Source organism: Triturus cristatus, chromosome 8 (assembly GCF_964204655.1).
Source record: "Triturus cristatus chromosome 8, aTriCri1.1, whole genome shotgun sequence".
Classification (NCBI taxonomy): Eukaryota; Metazoa; Chordata; class Amphibia; order Caudata; family Salamandridae; genus Triturus; species Triturus cristatus.
Genome location: NC_140591.1, coordinates 461,913,994 through 461,933,604, shown reverse-complemented (window position 1 = coordinate 461,933,604; position 19,611 = coordinate 461,913,994). Strand labels below are relative to the sequence as shown.

Sequence of the window (19,611 nt, the reverse complement as noted above, 5' to 3'; positions counted from 1 at the left end):
ATCACTGCTTAACCCAAAGGGCTTCGGAGAACAGAGTTGACGAATACGTGGCAGCATGCTTAAAGAAAGTCTCGGACAATGAGTTCCATAGACACTTTAGGGCAGCACACCAGTGCCTTACCCCAAATGGTAATAAGTGGCAGAATAGCCACATTACTTGCAAAATTTGATATAGACCATAAGAAGAGCACTGATTGCTACTAGTGATCATGTCAGGATAAACCTCTAGTTATAGCATATACGTGTCTCCTGAACGAAGACAACCATCACCCCAAACCGTCATAGCTATGCATATACCCTGTTCCTCTTTTCAGGTTTATTTAGGCCTCACATTCCACGTGAGGAATTTGTATTTGGTGCCTTTGTCTACCATAGTGCATTCCAGAATCACAACCAAGTTGCTCAGTGTCCGGCATTTGACTGTAACCTAGTGAATCGTACCATTCAGCATTGGAAGCCCCCTCCAACAACAACAATGCTGACTGTAGTTGAATCTGACCAGGTCTCAATCACATCCCTCCCAAAAGCAGATCCAACAGAACTCCCCCCCCTCCCCCAACTCAACCCGCGGGCAGATGGCTCCCAGATCCCGCCCCACACGCTTTCCCCCCTTAACCAAAACTAAGCCCCAATAACTATCTTAAGCGTAGATACTGACAAACACCATTACCCCAATGGACCGCCAGTTCTGGGATAGTTCTCACTGACTCGGAGGAGGTGAGGCTCCCAGACACTGCCACTCCTGGAGTAAATTTTCACATCTTTTAGTTTTTGATCACAGTGGTAAGATATAATCAAAAAAGAAACAATGACATTGAAAAATGTGAGCTGTTGCACCTTTCTTAACCTTTCAGCATACAACAGAGTATGCTGCCGATCATACGAGGGGGCGTAGACGGAATCCCCCGATTGACTTGTATAGGGTCCTACAAGGCAAACTACATTTCTCAGCTGCCTCAAGCTAAACACCACTGATGCAGAGTCACGACACCATAAACCGGATGTTAAAATATCCGTTCCGGTGATCGTCACTTGCTGCGTATTCCGTGCTGATGCGGATGTATTCCACGCCGTGTTAATCCTTCCCAGAGTCAGCGAGAGGGCAGTAAGGCTGACGCGGTCACCATTCTTATTTTCTTTTCCTTGAATGGGAAATTGCTTTCCTCTCTCATAAACACTCCCGAAGCCATGACTCTTCAACTAGAATCCGGGCGCCGGCGAGGCTAATAATTAGAGGTGGGGGCTTTCACAGAATAACCCCTTATGTCTGTCCGGAACAAGTCTGATCAAAGGGGCTCTATATACAAAGGTTCAAGAGTTCTTTTCCGATAAGGCTGTACCTAATCACTTATAATTCTACGAAAAAGCAATATGATATGATGAGAATGTCATTTACAGATAGCGATACCTCTCAGATCAAAACTGATTTTTCCTTGATTTTTATACTTCTTATCGGAGCAATAATCTTGTGAGAATCTGATGTTATGTTCTCGTAAAAGTTTTTTTGACAGGCACAAAGTTTTTGCGCAACTCCTGAACTTTTAAGGTATAATCAGGAAAGAGGAGTATAGTCGTGTCATCGTACTGTCAGGGGCTAAGTTTGCGAGCATGCTGAAGTATCACATCACTACCCCTGTAGTTTAACAGGTGTACTATTAAGGCACGGGGAGCACCCAGTCAGGGCACTGCCGCCAGGGCTCGATGTGCTTGCTCAACTGTAAAAAGTTTTAGAGGCTTTTAGGTTTGAGCCTATTGACTATCCAGTCTTCCAAAAATAACTCAGCAGAAAGACCCTCTACCTGTTCCGGAAACCCTATGAGGCGAATGTTATTCCTACAGGATCATCCCTCTGATCTTCAATGCGATCAGCCATGTGCGATGCAGCACCCTAGAGCCCTGCCACCATGGCCTGAAGGGACTGGACTTCTGTTTTCACGGTGGTGATGTTACCCTCAGCGCCTGTGACACGCTCAGCCACTTTCCGGAGATCTATATTCGATTTATTAATTTCAATAGCAATGGAGTCTATCTTGGCTTCAGGGGCACTCGTGATACTCTGTATGGCCATCAGGATCTCAGCGCTGGCCCCCAGATTCGGGATGGCTCCCCCTGCATTGGTCCCTGGGCCCAGGATAGTGTATTGATCAGTTTTATTAGATTGTGCAGGATTATTACCTTTTTCTTTTCCCATCATAGGCTCAGAGTCAATGGCGGATAGTATTCTCGATGTCTCTCACGGAGCAGCCAGACAGTGTTGGTAGGACCGTTTGTCCCAATAGTCGAGCAGCCACCCAGGTGGAAGCCTCCACCCGTGTTCCAGTGAGAGAAATGTTGATTAAAGCACACCAATTATGGGGCTGGCCTCCGTTTAGGTCTGACGTTCACCATGGGCACCCAGACTGTCATCCGAGGGCTCGAAGAAAACGCTTGGTAGGGTGTTACGTGAATAACAATGTCCTAGTCCACTTCCCACACTCCTGCCAGATACAGGGATCAGTGATGGGGCCCCACTGCTATAGTGTACACAATCCAGCACCACGTGGGCAGGAAAGGACATTAACAAGAACCTGCCCCGTGGCCCAAAGCACTGTCTCTTCGTCCACCACCAGCATCAGCAGCCGCCCTCAGTTTCAAATCACCAGTACTAGCTACTAAGAGGCGATCAGTAGGCCAAACCTGTTCAATAGGGAAGGATTCAGGGGCCCTTCACATAAAAATTCAGCCCTGTGGGCCAGGGAGCACCCAGTCCATCACTCGAGAGGCTATGGCTTGTAATGCATCGACAATGACCATGGGTCAAATCTCTCGCTACTAATCACACACCCATATGTCGGCAGGAGGCTCAGGTACCCAGACGGTCTATGGCCGCTGTGCCATCTGTGGCCTGCTCATGCACCTCACCAGTGTTTAATTCTAGCAGGGTTTCTCACAGGGAGAGGTTTTTCTCAACTACAGTCCGCTTGTACGTTCATTCTTGTAGTGTGTCAGTCCCCTGCTAGCAGTGGAAGCACTTCACTTAGCTCGGTGTGCCTCTCCTGCAACCACTGATCTCCCCAAGCAGCAGGTTTTACCAGGCTTGGCTCCAAGTAGTAGTCCTGGGCTTAAGCACGTCAGCTCGTGTCTCTTTGCACCCCGCGGCCCAGGCGTCCGGTGTTCAGTAACCCTAGTGCCCCATGCGATTGCTCAGCAGCGGTCCAGGGCCACAGGGCTCTTTTCCTTCTGCTCACTCACCAGCAGGACTCTGTGGTCTCTCGCAGATTTCCATGCAGCAACCTCGGCGTTCGTACGGGCCCCCCCTCTATATACTTAGGGTCTCAGGCCATCCTCTGAATCGCTGATGTTGCAGGCTCTGGGGAATCACTCGTCAGGGGGGCCGCATTCACCCTTCAACTGCCTCCGTACCACCAGGCTCCATTTTGAGGAGGCAGCACTCTTGGTCAGGTGTTGCATAGGCTTGGTGTCTCGCCTCAGCTCGCACCTCGTCACAGGGCTTGGTAAGTGAACACATGGCATCATAAACTTCTCAGGGCAGGCCTCTTCTCGAAGAAGCAGCAACAGCACTCCTTGGCCTCCCCTACTTTCTGCTTTGCGAAGGCCGCCGTGCCTCAAGCCCCATTTCAGAGGCAAATCTCGCTCTTTTTGGCATCCATTAGCCGACCGATGGATCCGCCGCATCCCTTTTAAGCATAGGAGCAGGAGCCATTGGATTCAGGGAAGATTTCTCTATAGGATCTCGGGGGAATATTTCCACAGTAGGTGATGTGGCATGGCACGTCTATTCAAAAATCTTGGCTGGCTAGACCCCTTCTCTCCCCCTGTTAGAACATATAGATGTTTGACACAATTTGTCATGAGAACAATGACAATAAATCCTGCAAGGGACGCTCAAGCTGCACATCCACAATTGGCTATGCCTGGAACCAGTCCAGCGACCATCAATGCAGTCATGGGTAAAGTTCCTATCAGACGAAAGGAGATTCTGTTTTGGATTGCACAAAAAACAAATCAGCTTGAAGCATTAATTCCCTAAAGGGACACACAAGAAAAACATAGAATTTTCACAACATGCTTGTCAATGGGGATAGCACCCCAAGTGGAAAAACACATGGTACAACCTCATTAGATGTTTTACCAGGTGCTTAAACAGATCCAAAATGAGTAGGGGGCAGTCCCTGCCCTGGATTTGGGATTGAAACTGATGGGCAACTTTGCCGCAATATCCCCCATAATGTTAAGTAACATTAAGGAGGAAGCAGCAGCGCTGGCTATCCGCCAGAGACTTACGAGTTTAGCTCCGGGCGACCAGAGACTGAAGATGAGACCACCATCCTGGTTAGGTCGGAAGTTGCCAAGATGAAGGTGCTCTTCTGTCAGCTCATACGGGACGCTTGAACACAAGTTGGATTCAATCCACGCAGCAGCACCTGAATGTGTTCCCCGGTGAACAGGTGCAAAAGCAGATGACCCTATCAGCTTCTGTGAGAGAAGTGGCACCCAATCGGCTCGTACCTCGATTTCTAGATAAGTACAGAGGTCTTCCTGGCAGTGAGAGCTCAGGTAATAATTGTTTATCTTTTACAGACAGTGTCCATAGCACAGGTGGTGGCACGAAAAAGGGCCACTGTCCTCCAGAATAACTTGGGGCCTGATTTATATGTTGGTGGTGAAGATATTCCACAGCAATGGCGACGGAGTATCCTCAACATCAACATAATGGTCCGTCCACCTTATTTGAATGCGGGCAGACCTTAGATTTGGCTGCTTCAGCTACTACTATGTCACCACAACAGCCAGTCCTCTCCGACGGACTACAGGCTGTCGGAGAAATGGCTATATGTCTGACAACATATTCAGGATGTCAGTATTCATCAATGGGGATACCCAGTAACGTGCAGAACCTGGGGACTATTACATGGAACGAAAAGTGGTTCTGCCACAACACACTTTTTTTCAAAGCTAAGTTTCTTTTAAATTCTTTGTCCCCTTCTACCGTGGGATTTCAGTAAATGTTATATGTACATCTGTCTAAACACATATTCAAAATAAATGCCACAAACTAATTGTGTTATTATGTAGCATATTCAAATTTTATACGGCAAAAATCATGTATCAACATAAAACAGGTCATATACACATTATCTAGTGCAAAAGTAAGACGAAGTGAGGTGACGTGTATTATACATAAATCACAAAATATTACATTGAGTACAAAGGACTATTTACACGAACAACATTTACATTCAGGCACAGAGAAAAAACATGTTGCTTTTCTCAAGATGACCTGGAATTATATTCCTGTTCTATTTATAATGGTCAAATTAGAATTTTGTGCTACTATTTATGCATCCACGTTTTGACCCTTGTAAATATGTGCTAAATCTAATCATCAAACGTGGGTCTTCCTCAGGAGAAGAACAAGTTAGCCTGTGTACAGCCTGCATGAGAAAAGAGATATTTATTTAGACCTCATGTGTTTAGACCATCCATATAGAGTTTGAGTGAGGCCTTTCTATTTTGCTCACCTAGTGGATAAGGTTCCAAATGGAATCCAATGTATGAGTAGGAGGCTATTGACTTTCTTCCTCCTGGAGCTTATATCGTGTGAAAGGCGCGAGTTGTTGAACTCCTTTTTCTTTTGTAGAGCCCACTGAAATGATATTGTTCCGGCACACCAGTGGTTTTGAACGCATGGAGCGTATATACCCCAGTTGAGTCTTGAATCAGTGACGACTCCGAGCGTGGCATGCCAGAGGTCAGTACCTCCTTTCATTTTTAATTTGTTTTTTATGCTGTAATTATCATATACACATCAACCAACACAGCCTTCATTTTAGATGATCCACGAGCCTAATCTTCACGGACCTAATGAGACGGTTTTGAGGCGAACGCCCGTACCCTTTTTTGCCATTCCTTGACGTCTCTGAGAGCATGACGTCAGAGGTCAGTAGGGTTATTTTTAACTCAGTTCTATGTGGATTACATTCACATGCCGTATAACTAATAAGGGACCTATGTATTCATTTAGATGGTTTGAGAGCACGCTGTGCCCACCCCTGACTGATTTCTCTTCTATATGTCGACAAGCAACTAATAAGCTCCAGGAGGAAGCAAGTCAATAGCCTCCTACTCATTCATTCCATTTGGAACCTTATCCACAAGGTGCATTTGTCACCCTGAGTGGGACGGGCATGCCCAGACATGGGTCCTGTGCTCTCCATGCCACTGGAGTCAAGCTATCCTGGCTGATGAGGGCAGAAAGCCCTAAACCGGTCCTAGGATACTTGTTTCCAGTCCAGGCAGGCCTGGCAGTTCGGGCTGGACTGTTCCCATTTGGCACAGGGTCAAGACTGATTTGCATGTGGCAGGGTCCAAACTGGAATGGCATGGTGAGCAAAAAAACGATGGATTCAGGCCCAGATCTCTGTACTGGGGTGAATGTATGACATTGTTCTGCATTCTGTCCATCAATTGTTCTTTTTGCCTGTTTCATGTTGATACATGATTTTTGCCATATAAAATTTTAATATGCTACATAATAACACAATTAGTTTGTACCATTTATTTTGAATATTTGTTTAGACAGATGTATATATTTACTGAAATCCCACGGTAGAAGGGGACAAAGAATTCAGAAGAAATTTAGCTTTGGAAAACACATATTCACGATGGGCAGACATATAGCCTTTTTTTGTCCGGCACTGCCAAGCAAACCCTGGTGGGAGGGATAGTAAAATTCTTCTAATAATGGTCCCCCCGCCATGGGATGTAACTCCCATGGTGAGGAGAGCATTAAATTATTTTATTTTCAAAAAGAAAACACCATTTGAGTTTTTAGGTCTCGCCTGACCCAGCGCATGCGCTGGTCTGGCGAGACTTATTGAGAGGGATCCAAAAAGTGCTACCAGGCCAGCCTAGAGCTACAGTGCATGTGCGCGGGCGCGCGCGCCACGCTTTACCGCAATTACTTTCACTTTCGCGGCCGCTTTGATGTTTGATCGTGATCACTTTAACTTTTGCGGCCGCACGGCCGCTTTGCATAGCCAATAGGCCTCGCTTTTGGGACCCTATAAGTATTTAGTTATGCAACTGTTGCATGGCTAAACACTTATAAAGGTCCCAAAGGCGAAGCCTATTGGCTATGCCAATGCTTGTTCATATTGAAAATTTAAAAATAAAACTGTTTGGTGCAGGGCTGCGTCCTGTTGATGCAGCCCTGCATCAAACAGTGAAATGCACTGGTAGAAACCGCCTTGACTGAGGTTCCTGCACCTGCTTGGCGGTCATTTAAATATGTGGCGAACGGTCCCTCCGTAATTCAATCTGTCCCTCTGGCAGAATGACGGGCCATCCCCCAAATCATAAATCAGGCACTTAATAACTGGACTTCACACCTTTCTTGACACCTGGAAATCAAAATTACAGTAAGTGCAAGACACTACTGAGCTGCCTTAACTGGTCTTATAACTCCCTGATCATAAGATAGAGAACAACAAGTGTGTAGATATCTTTTTGCAAAACATATATTGCCAATGTAAGTTACTCAGTTATTTAGTTTTTTACTCATTCGTAAAACATTGTAAGGATGAAATTTATATACTGTTGCTAGCCCAAAATACACAATTATGCTGTTATTATTACAATATGCAATTCTGCTACTTTTGGTCTTGAAACTTGCAGAGCTAGGTTAGCAGGCCCAATTACCCTCCCGTACCTCACATCCTTTCTCCCATACTTGCTGCTTGCCCCATCCCTCCTGGCCCCTCTGACTTCGTTGTTGCTTGCCCCAGTCCCTTCCACCTCCTTCTGCAACCTTGTTGCTTTTCCTAGTCCCTCCCACCTCCTCCCTTGACCTTGTTGCTTCCCTCTCCCTCCCACTTCATTTTTGCTTGCCCATCCCTCCCACTGCCTCCAGCGTCCTTCATTTATGACGGTTTAGTGGTAATCAGCCTGCACTGCTAATCACAAAACTACGGTCAACCTGCTATGCACTTGCTACAGCCAATGTGCAGTGGTGGAGTCCGTGGGCAATATTAAATGCAGGAAATGCTCTGATTACTTACCGGAAATCCTCATTACTCCTAGTCCTACCCGTCATTGACCCAGTCATAACTAATTAGGTATATTCCACGGACAGGAAACACTTTTAAGCTCCATCCACCCTCCTGCCCGGGGGCTATAATTACATAGCCAACAGAAGGCACTTCCTGACATACTAAGCACAAACGGCCTGAATCAGGGAGGGTAGGTGGGAAGAATGACTGGGTCTAGGACAGGTGGGACTAAGAGTAATGAGGATTACCGGTAAGTAATTAGAGCATTGCCGCTATGTCTCATAACTAATAGGGTATACCAAAGCAACAAACACATGAAGGACTTTGGCACACCAGCAGAAACAAAACAGATGGCACACAGTAGTGAAGCGCACCAAAGTGAAATGATTAATAACACAAAAAAAATCTGGTGGGAGCAACAGGCCCCACAGCACGCAAAACACCACAACCGAAATTCACACGGTCATCCAGGGCACAATTCAAACGTTAATGCTTCACAAAAGTAGAATCCCAAGTCCCAGCAAGACAGATTTCATCCAGAGGCACCCCATGAAAGGCAGCTCACGAAGCCGAGACACCACCATAGACCAGGGATGTAGCCCAGATGGACAAGGCAAACCACAGCCCTGATAAGCCAAATAAATGACAGACTTGATCCATCGACACAACGTATGTCGGGAAGCAGCCTTCCCACGACCAGCCTGCCCAAACGTCAGAAACAGGGAATCAGAAGAGCAAAAAGCTGCCGGCCGGTCAACATATACGGTCAAAGCACGCTTAACATCAAGAGTGTGTAACAATTAATCAGCCGGAGAAGAACGAGAAAGGCAGAAAGAAGGCAGGATCAACGGTTGAGAAAAATTAAACTTAAAACGGATTTTAGGCAGAAAACCTGGATCCAAATAGAGGACCACAGCATCGTCCGTAAACCGCAAGAAGGTAGGAGACCAACGTGATGCAGTGAGCTCACCGAAACTCCGAGTCGAGGTAATGACCACCAGAAAAGCCACCTTAAAGGACAGGAACTTGAGATCAACAGACCACAAAGGCTCAAGAGGAGAGGACTGCAGAGCACACAGGACCAGAGATAGATGCCCACGGAGGCACAGAAGAAGGAACAGGAGGAGAGAGAGAAACTCCTGAACGACCGAGACAACAACAAGCCATCCGAAGAGGGCAGCGAAACCGGAACCGGATCCCGAAAAGCCCGAATGGAAGTCCACTGGCTCTTCAGGGTAGACAAAGCATAATGTTTTTGGAACCCATCCCCAAAAAAATTGCAGAATATCAGTGACAGGGCAAAAGGTAGAAGACAAACCAAGCTCAGAACACCAAGAGGTGAAAGAAGCCCCCCGAAAAGCCCGAATGGAAGTCCACTGGCTCTTCAGGGTAGACAAAGCATAATGTTTTTGGAACCCATCCCCAAAAAAATTGCAGAATATCAGTGACAGGGCAAAAGGTAGAAGACAAACCAAGCTCAGAACACCAAGAGGTGAAAGAAGCCCAATAATAGGAAGATAAAGTTGACCTCCTCCGGGAGGCCTGCATCACAGTAATAATGTGGTCAGGCAAACCCCAGCCCCCTAGAGACAGCCGTTCAACCTCCAGACCGCCACGGTGAGGGACCAGGAGAGAAGGAGTGGCAGTTCCCAGGGGAGACGGCAGCGAGCAAGATCCAAGGAGGACCCAGTGGCAGAGTTAGTAACAACGTAAACCAAGACCTCTGAAGCCAGTGGGGTAATACAGCCACCACCTGTGCCCCCACCCTCTGAACTTTTAGTAGAAATGCAGGGATGAGAGGAAAAGGAGGAAAGGCATACAGTAACAAGGGGGGCCACTAGAGAGACCAGGCCTCCACACCCCAAGCTCCCTGTTCCGGAGTCCAGGAACAGAAAAGGGGAAGCAGGGCATCGGTACTGGAGGCAAATAAATCCAGCACAGGAGTCCCGAACCCCTTCTTTTTAAAAACCACGATGGTAGCTTCATCCCAAGTTTTAGGTGCATGGCCATTTTGAGCAGCGCATACCATCTCTAACATCTTTCTTTAAGTCATGAAAAAATACTCTATACAGCTCCCCAGGGAGCTTATCCGGGCCAGCAGCTTTCCCAATCGCTAAACCATTGACTGCCATCTCCAATTCATCCATAGTGATTACATTGTCTAACACCTCCACCTCTTCCTGATCAAGCTGCACAAATTCACCCACCAGCAGCATATTATTCACATTAGCCGGTGACTGCTGTGTATACAAACCAGTATAAGTGAGAATCCGGGGTCTTACTGCCCGATCTCCTTGGTTAATTGTGACGGGAAAATATACGCTAAAATATTGGCGAACAGGTTGGCAAAAGCTATATCTCCATTAGTATCTCTGCATCAGCAAGGTTGTATCCCTTCTCGAGGGACAGTGGCCCATGTTAATAAAGTTGTGACATTATTTGATAGTTCACAGGCTGAAGGGAGGGATTTGAGATTAATATTGTTAGATGCTGAGAAAGCGTTCGATCGTGTGGCATGGGATTATTTATGGAACACCGTGGATCGGGCGGGATTCGGGCAAGGGTTTATCCAGGCGCTTCAGGTATTATATAAGTCACCAGTAGCTAGGATATGCGTAGGGGGTAGAGTGTCGGAACTTGTGAAAATAAATAGAGGAACTCTGCAGGGCTGTCCCTGCTTCCCCCTACTATTTGCTCTTAATATTAATCCTTTTGTTAATATGTTGGATAGTAGTCCGCTAGTGAGACCGTTTATTGTTCAGGAAATTCAGCATTCCGTATTCGCTTATGCGGATGATATAGCTATTTCTACTAGTGACCCGGCCACGGCGATTGTAGAAGTGGAGTGCTTAGCACAAGAATTTGGACAAATATCCGGCTATAAACTTAATAGGACAAAAACGCAAATACTATGTACAAAGAATATGAGGTCCGGGGACTCAAGATCTGTCAAGGAGGTAACATATCTAGGGATAAAAATCCGGGCATCTATGAAAGAATTAGTGGAAGCTAATTGGTTGGATATTATGTTTAAGATTAAAGAATCTCTAGCAGGATGGGGGAGTCTCCAACTTACACTAGTGGGTAGAGGCAATATTTAAAAAATGAATATCCTACCTAGGATCTTATATTTTTTTAGATCTGTCCCCTTAGAGGTCACTAGGGAACAACTTCAGCAATTGCAAACATGTTTGTGCTAAATTTCTGTGGGCCCCAGGCAGACCTAGAAGAGCTACACAGTTTATGACGCTACCGAGGTAAAGGGAGGGTTGGTCAATAACTGACTTTACATTTTACGATTATGCATGTTTTTTGCTTAAAATGCGTATATTGCTGACCGGAGAAGTGGTCAGTAATATAGCAGAAGCCCCATCAATTTTTTATGTACTGGGGGCGGAAGTTAGAAATTGCTTGTTCAAGGAAGTTGATGGTAGCTATTACAAGAGGACACGTTTTAAGATTATGGAGGCCGTCTTTAAAGTTTGGAAAGTTATCCGTAAAAAAATTTATTTAGAAGGGATAACATACTACACTCCTACTAGTGCCCTTCACATCCTGCCTTCCATCTTCTGGGATCATGTGGTTAGAAATTGGAGAAGTAAGGGCATCTTGCAAATTGGTGATTTTTATGAGAGGGAGGGGCTACACTTTTCATTTTTGGATTTTGCCAGGCAATATGGCGTACCTAGGACGCAGTTTTTAAGTTTCTTCAAATCCGGGATTTTTTAAGTAGGAACAATCTGGCACTGGTACACCATTAACTTATTGAATCAATCAGGCGCCAGGAGAGAATAGGGGTTTTATATAAAATTCTGTTATCTTCCAAGGCCGATGACCTGCAGAAACATAATCTTAAATGGGCCAATGCTTTGGGTGAACACAAGTTGTCTTTAGAGAAGGCTATTATAATGGCCAGAGAAACATTTGTGTCTGCGAATTTGAAAGCTCAATTTTTTTAAACTGCCTTCAATTTATATTATACGCCTGCAAAGATGCTGAAATGGGGTGGGTGGCAAGAGTTTCCGTTGTGGGAATGATAATGCTGATTGTCTACATGTTTTTTATGCCTGCAGTAAGCTGTCCTTGTATATTAGTAATATTGAAATGTTTTTGTCATCAATTGTGGGGATGCCTATCAAAATTACCGCAGCTATGAGGATATTAGGTACTGAGCCCGATTTAGAGCTCGGGAAACCGATGTATAAACACCGTTATTTCTTGTTTCTGGCTATGGCTGTTGCCCGTCTGAGCACTGCTGCTGCTTGGTTGCAACCTGAGGCCCCTGTGTTTGAAGTGTGGCGAGCCAGAATGTATAATATTTACAATTTAGTTTCTTTTCTGCCAAAGGCTCAAGGAAGCGAAAGATGGGTATTTATATTTGGGGGGCTTTTCATGATTATATGGTTAATGAAAGAGGATACAATCTGATATTGTGAATCAATTTTAAAAAAAAAAAAAGGGAGTCCCGAACATCTGGCAGATTGACCAGCATATCCTGGGAGACAGGCACAAAGTCAGTGACGACGGAAACCTGAGACTCAGTGCATCCGCCACAACATTGTCCAAGCCCCGAATGTGCTGAGCAGAAATGGCCAGGAGATAAAGTTCTGCCCAACTCGCAATCGCGCAAAGGCCACCAGATTAAAGGAAGGACTGCCCTGGTGATTGATGTAAGCCACAGTCACGGTGTTGTCGGACTATACAAGAACATTGCAACTCAGAAGAAGATCCTAAAAGAACTGGAGAGCTTGTTCCACAGCAGACAGTTCCTTCCAGTTGGAGGACTGGAGTGACTGAGGCCTGCCAACAAGCCTGCACAGTCCACTGCCCCAGAGTAGCACCCCAACCTGATGCCCTTGCATCCTCCATCAACACCTGCGGCGGAGGAGGAGGTTGCAACCACATGCCTTTGGAGAGATTTGCAGAATCCATCCACCACTGCAGATTGAACACAATCTCTGGACATACAGGAACAGGCACGGAGAAGGCCTGAACAGGAAAAGGCACCCAGCTGTGAAGATGCCACAGCAATAGACAATATTCTTCCTTATATAACTTTATCCCCCTCCCCTACCCACCCAGCTCAGCATATCAGACATTTCTTCATCTCCCAACGTGGATCTTGATGTGATACACGACCTACCGACCGCCCAATATCGAAATTCAGATTCCCAGTTACTTCCCTTGCATTTGGAATGATAGTACTATGGGGTATCGGGTGTTGTTAGTGCTGAATGCATCCCTTTAATATCAGCAAGCATTACCATCCAGGCCTGTATGTCATCCTCTAGTTTTTCATCTCGTCGAACCCTTTTCATACGTAGTGCTTCCGTTGTCGCCCATTCACACCAGTCACTTAACCATCTCTCTATACGGGGTGGGTCAGGGCTCCTCCGGGAGATTGCAATTCGGCATTTTGCCAGTAAAAATCCCAGCATTACTAATTTTCAATTTTTGGGGCTAGGCAATAATCCCAGCAGTACTGCTTGTATCTCGTTAGGGATTGTCCATCCCATGACAGTTCCCACTTTGTCTAGGATGTCGGACCAGTAAGGAGTTATGATCGGACAGTGCCATGCCACGTGCAGGAAATCAGCCTCCCAGACCCTACATCGTGGACAGTCCGCCAACCGAGTCGGAAATATTTTCCCTAGTGTTTTGGGGGAGAGATATGTTTGGTGTATATAAAATTGTATTGGATCCTCGGGCTAGAATTCACTTTCTTAATTCCCTCATGCACTTTAATCCAGTCACACTCTGACAGGGAATATCCCACAGCTTTCTCCTAGCGTAGCTGACCGGCAATGCCGAGGTTTTCAGATCATCTGTCAATACTCGATTCATATTGGAGATCAGACCACCATCTTGCGCCATGTAGAGCATAACCTGGAGAACTCTTGTTGTTGCAGGTTCCGCCGGAAAGGATGCCCACAGTTCATGCCCACAGTTCACTAGTTAAATGCGATATCTTTCTATATTGTAAATATTGTCCGCGTCCCAACTCGAACACTTCCTCTACGTCTTCGCAGGTAATAAATTGGTTATTAGAGAAAAGATCACCCAGTGTCAGGCAGCCGCCTTCCTTTCATTTATGGACGGACATAGAGTCTGGTATTTTACCATAGGGTTGTATTACCCAGAGAGGCATGTCAGGGGCATAAGGAACATGACCTACCCCTTTTTTTACTGCGCATTCCCATACTCGTGCTACATGTTGAATTATGTATGGGCATGTTTTGGATATTCCGGCCCCTCTCATTAGGTGTCCCAGAAGGGAGTCACCCACATATGTTCCGGAGAGTAACCTTTTCTCCCAATTATCCTGATCATCCAACTAGTGAATAGCATGCTGAAGCTGTGAGGCCATATAGTATAATTCCATATGGGGAACCTCCAGCCTGCTAGCCGAATCCCCAAGTATTTGGGGACGGATTCCACCCATGGGAGCCCTACCGCCAGCAGCAACTCCTGTTGTGTCTTGGCCGAATCGGTAACAGCACTGATTTTTGGGGATTTATTTTTAGGCCAGATAATTCACAGAATCCCCGCAATACATCTAATAATTTGGGTATCGATTCGGTTGGTTTTCGGGTGTATATTAAAGTATCATCTGCATACATCGAGACCATGTGGGTAGTGTCTCCCAATTTAATCCCCCAGCCATTCAATTGTTTTTGTAAACACTCCGCAAGTGGCTCAATTGCAGCCGCAAAAAGAAGCAGTGACAAGGGACACCATTGTCTGGCACCTTGCTGCAGTGCAAAGACCCGTTAAATTAATCCCCCTTCGCGCAGCCGGGCTGGAGGAACTGTATACATCAATTTCAGCCATTTAATAAATCTCTCTCATATCCCCATCACCTTCAATGTCGCCCATATAAATCGACCAATCCACCGAATCGAAGGCCTCCTCTATATCGAACAGCGTCAAAGCGCAATCCTCAGATTCTTTAGGTGTGAAATGCCACACATGTGCAAGTAGTCTTAAATTATGAGAAGTGCTGCGTTTGGTGATGAACCCAGATTGATCTGAGTGTATCAGCAGAGGCATACAAGGTAGGAGTCTGTTGGCCAACACCCCACTCTGGATTTTCAACAGGTCCTCCATCTTGAACGGAATTTTCCAGACAAACTTGTTCAAAGGTCGGAGTTTAATCACAATCTGAAAGCCCCCTGTGACCTTCAGAACAATAAATATGACAGAATAGGTCCCCTGACCCAATTTTGACCAGGGAACAGGTACAATCGCCTTCTTCAGAAACTGAACACAGTCCAACATAGCCTGACAACGAGACACATCCTTGGGGACCGGAGTCCGCACCCTGCCCAACGCAGGTGGAGGGGATATGAAATCGATCCGGAAACCTCGTTCCAGGACATCCAGGACCCACTGGTCGGACGTAGAGAGACGCCAAGTCGCCCAAAAAAGGCGCAACCTCACCAACCTTTGATAGCACTCCAGACGGAACGATCCGGGAGTCGGCATAGTAAGGAACGCTGATTTCCAGGTCCCACCTCAGGAGGGGGTTTCGCCTGAACCCTTTCCCAGTGTCTGTCTGTTTCCGGAACGGACGCTTTTGCGGACTAGAAGGCTGACGGAAAGATTTAGCATTGGTATAGAACGAATCCTTACAACGTTGCTGATGCTGGAAGGACAAGGAATGCTTCCATTCTTTGAACACCTTGTGCAGCTTCTCTTCAAGGACTTTCCCAAAAAGCAGAGGACCAGTGAACGGTAAAAGCAAAGCCTTGGAGCGCTGAGCCGCATCAGTGTTCCAACCTTTCAGCCATAAGTTCCATCTGGCAGCAATAGACGCACCACACGACATGACTGAAGCACGCCCAGAGTCAAAGGCAATATCTGATAGGAACTCAGCTCGATATTCCATGAATTCAAGCAAGTCAGAACAACTGACCCCTTCCTGCATGGTGGAAAATAAGGTCTTAAAGTCGGACAAACAAGACTGAGCGACATAAGCCTCATACACCCCAGACCGGATGGCGAGATGTGATCCGGCATAGTCAATCTTCTTATCCATCCCATCTCGGAGGACATTATCATCAGCCATGAAAGGACGTCCCACCAAACTGGCCACAATCAAATCCACATGAACAGTCTCAGGAATGGTGTCCTCCATGTCCTACAAGGGGTAGAGTTTTGACATGAAGCAAGGGATCATAATGTGATATGGATCATTCCGTTCCTTCAAGAGGACGTCCATTACAAAAGGAGGAATAGGCAGAGACTTGCCTTCTTCTGAAACTGTGGCAACACCACATCCCTGGAAGTGCTGGCAACCTCCTCATCAGGGAAACCAATGTTTTCACTGACATGAGACAGAATGTCCAGCAACATATCCTAGGAAATATATTTCCCTTTAAGGTCCACAGCACCCAAGGAGGAACCAACAGAAGACTCAGAGCTGGAGATATCCGAGTAGAGGTCATGACCCCCACCAGAACGCACACCAGCAGACTTCTTGGAAGACTTAAAATCAGACATGGTCTCCAAAATCAGCCTTTTCAAATGCACGTCATCATCCAGCTTGGCCTGCTTCACAGGAGGGGCGGAATACATACAGCACCATGGAGAGGACGGAGAAGACACAGGAGAAACATGCCTGCACTTCTGATGATGCTTCACCATAATGTCAAACAGTAACTGAGTCAGTAGCAACAAAGAGAAAACGTTTTCTCCTCTTATGTGCAAATTACGGTACAGAAGCAGTCTACGCCAGTTCCAGCAAGTGTAATGACACAGACAATTCACTCAGCTATCAGCTGACCCTGAAGAATGACGGAATGAAGGGGTGGCTAACCGCACCGTGAAAAAAAGGAGTTTCCCCGCCACCGTAGGCCAACATGCAACAGGAGAAGCACTCGCTGTATTGGAGAAGCAGGCCTTGAAACAGCCCGCATCCAGCGAGACTGCCCGACCGGACTCGCATGCACTCGGGCGATTCAGGACTCATCTGCCACTCCGTAGCTCCCCCCTTTGCATCCCATCACAAAGACAGGATCAACAGGGGAGGATGGAGGATGGTACCAGCAGCTTCAAGGGAAGCCATTGACTGTGCGCCTCCCCCAAATAGCCAAAACAGCAGGAACACAGCTCTCATTGCTGCAAAGAGCAGTGGGAGCCAAACCCGCCTAAAATAGGCAGTGGCAGCAGGACTCGAACTCCACCACTTCCCGCCAGAGCAGAATGGAAGCAGAACAATTCAAAACACTCTCCGTAGTATGCTCAACAACCAGCAAGAATAAATTAAAACCATACCGCGTCCCAAACACGGTCGGTCAAACAGACGGCCCAGGGAGGCGGCAACAGGAACAGGAAACCACCAAGAAGGAAAGGAGAAGAAACTGAAGACAACTGGGGTCCGACAAGTGTGTCACTTACGGAGTCCAGGAGCCCACTGGACCTAACTCCAGCTGCTCCCTCGAAGGCCCAAAAGCACCCATGGAGCCTGGCAAAGGAGGAAACTAAGGGGCATCCAGCAACTAGGTAAGTGCCCAGCAAATAGCACACCGTCCCCCGTCATGTAAACTGACAGGAAACAAAACAGGAAGTGCTTTCTGCTGGCTATGTATTTATAGCCCCTGGCAGGAGAGTGGGTGGAGCTTGTTTTCTGTCAGTGGAATATACCTCATTAGTTATGACTGGGTCGAGGACGAGGGACATAGAGGTAATAGTGCCATTAGTAGTGAGCAGTGTCACAAACATCGAACAGTGTTGCAGACAGTGTGCATTGTTGCTCCATAGGGCAGTCAGTTTGAAGTGCAACAGGCAAAATGAAGTGTTCCAATTACTGTTTAGTGCCACAAACTGTTTTAATGTGCTACAGCATATAGTGCAATAGCAAATATTCAGTACTCCAGTGCACAATTCTAGCGGTAGTGTGCAGCTAGAAAGCAGCAGTACAGTCAGTGTGCAGTGTTAAAGTCAGAACCCATTGTTGGTCTGCATACAGTTACATTCTGCATGCAGTGCTACAATCGTTCTACAGTGGTACAGCAAGTATGCAGTGCTACAGTCAGTGCACAGTCCTATAGTCAGGCGCAGTGTTAAAGCCAGCCACAGTGCTGGGCTACATACAGAGTTACAGTCAAGGTGCCGTACTGTAACAAGTACACCTTATTGATTTGCTGTGTTACAATATACGTGCAGTACCTACGTTGAGGAACAAGCATTAGCAAATCTAATGTGTTTCACCTATGCAAGATCTATTGGCTTTCTCAATGCTTTTTTAGATATGTTGCACAGCAGGGCATACTGCTGTGCAACGTGGCTTAAAAGTTAAGAAGGAAAAAAAAAGCTATTACTGCTGACTGTTAGGGATATTATCTCAAAATTATCTTTTCTCGCCAGGTTTTAGACACTTCTTTTAAGTGATGTACCGAAATGCAGCGGCTTGTGATTAAGATAGTAACCGAGAACAGCTTTATTTTGCATTTCTGCTCGTTCTAAGTTTCTTTGGGAGCAGGATTTGTGAGAAAAAAAATTACTGCATGCTTTCTGTCTTCTACCTTCGCGTTGGTCCGAACTCCACCTGCTGCATATGACTTCGTGCAGTATTTTTTTTGTTTGTTTTGTTTTACCACTACTCGAATTTGATGTGCCAGAGTGTTGCCATCTTGATCACCCAGCTCTCCAAGCATCCTTAGACCACAAGACTAGGACACTGAAGCCTCAAATGAGCCCACACATCGCATTCAACGTAAAATAAGGAAGGTTGAAACCTATAGTACTGGGTCTTACCTTCCGCCTTGAAGATCTTCAAATCCGGCTGCCTCTCTTTTACTTACAACTAGACCGCGTTAAACACATGAGCAGCTCTAACTGACAACAATGCACGATAGCGCGGACAAGCAATCGGAAAGCGAACTCACGTTGATTGACAAGGCTATGGAACGGTACAGGGAGGGCTTTGACGAATGTGTAGCCCAACAACCCTTCTGATTGGTTAAAAAAAACTATTCCTCTCGGGGAAAAACAACCCACCCACTCCCTGGCAGAAACGCCCTTTTGCCCCGGAAGAGCAGAAGTTATCTCCAGCCGCACGTGGACCGGCACTCCAGGCTGTGTACGTGGAGTTCTTTGAATAAGACGTATCTGTGGAGAGGGACCCGAGTGTAACCGTCAGAAATAGGAGCACATACCGGTAGAAACTCAACGTACAATTCAAGAGCAACAAAGCAAAGAGTCAGTAAATTACTGACTGTGCTTTAAGTTGGCATGTATTATCCAGTGCTCCGTACCTGCAGTTCTTTAATTTGAAATTGAGAGTAACCGCACTTCTCAGTGCTGCTGTAACACATTTAAATAGGAGAATACTGGCACTTCTCAGGAGGAAACAGCTACTCTAAATAATGTTGTATTATTGACTATTTAGCGTAATAAAAAATGGAACAGCAGGAACTGGAATTAGACCAATGCCAGCTGAGGTAAGTAAAACAAGCATTGGCAAAACCACTATGTTGCGCCTATGTGAGCTCTATTGGTTTTGACAATGTTTTTTTACATAGCACAGCCTAAAGTTTTTTTTAAAGTGCTTATACGC

The 19,611-nt window shown here is 46.2% G+C and overlaps 1 protein-coding gene across 8 annotated transcripts in view; it reads right to left on the bottom strand.

The window, feature by feature from the left end:
- SETDB2 (SET domain bifurcated histone lysine methyltransferase 2) overlaps window positions 1–18,961 on the bottom strand; it is a 617,221-nt gene extending 598,260 nt beyond the window's left edge. For 5 of the 8 annotated variants that reach the window (XM_085621902.1, XM_085621904.1, XM_085621899.1 and 2 more), the window contains exon 1: window positions 18,810–18,943. The gene's annotated coding sequence lies outside the window, so the exon portion shown is untranslated. Of the gene's footprint in view, window positions 1–18,809 lie in introns of all 8 variants that reach the window. The other 3 variants (XM_085621901.1, XM_085621905.1, XM_085621906.1) reach the window with 3 other exon arrangements.
- Window positions 18,962–19,611: the final 650 nt, after the last annotated feature.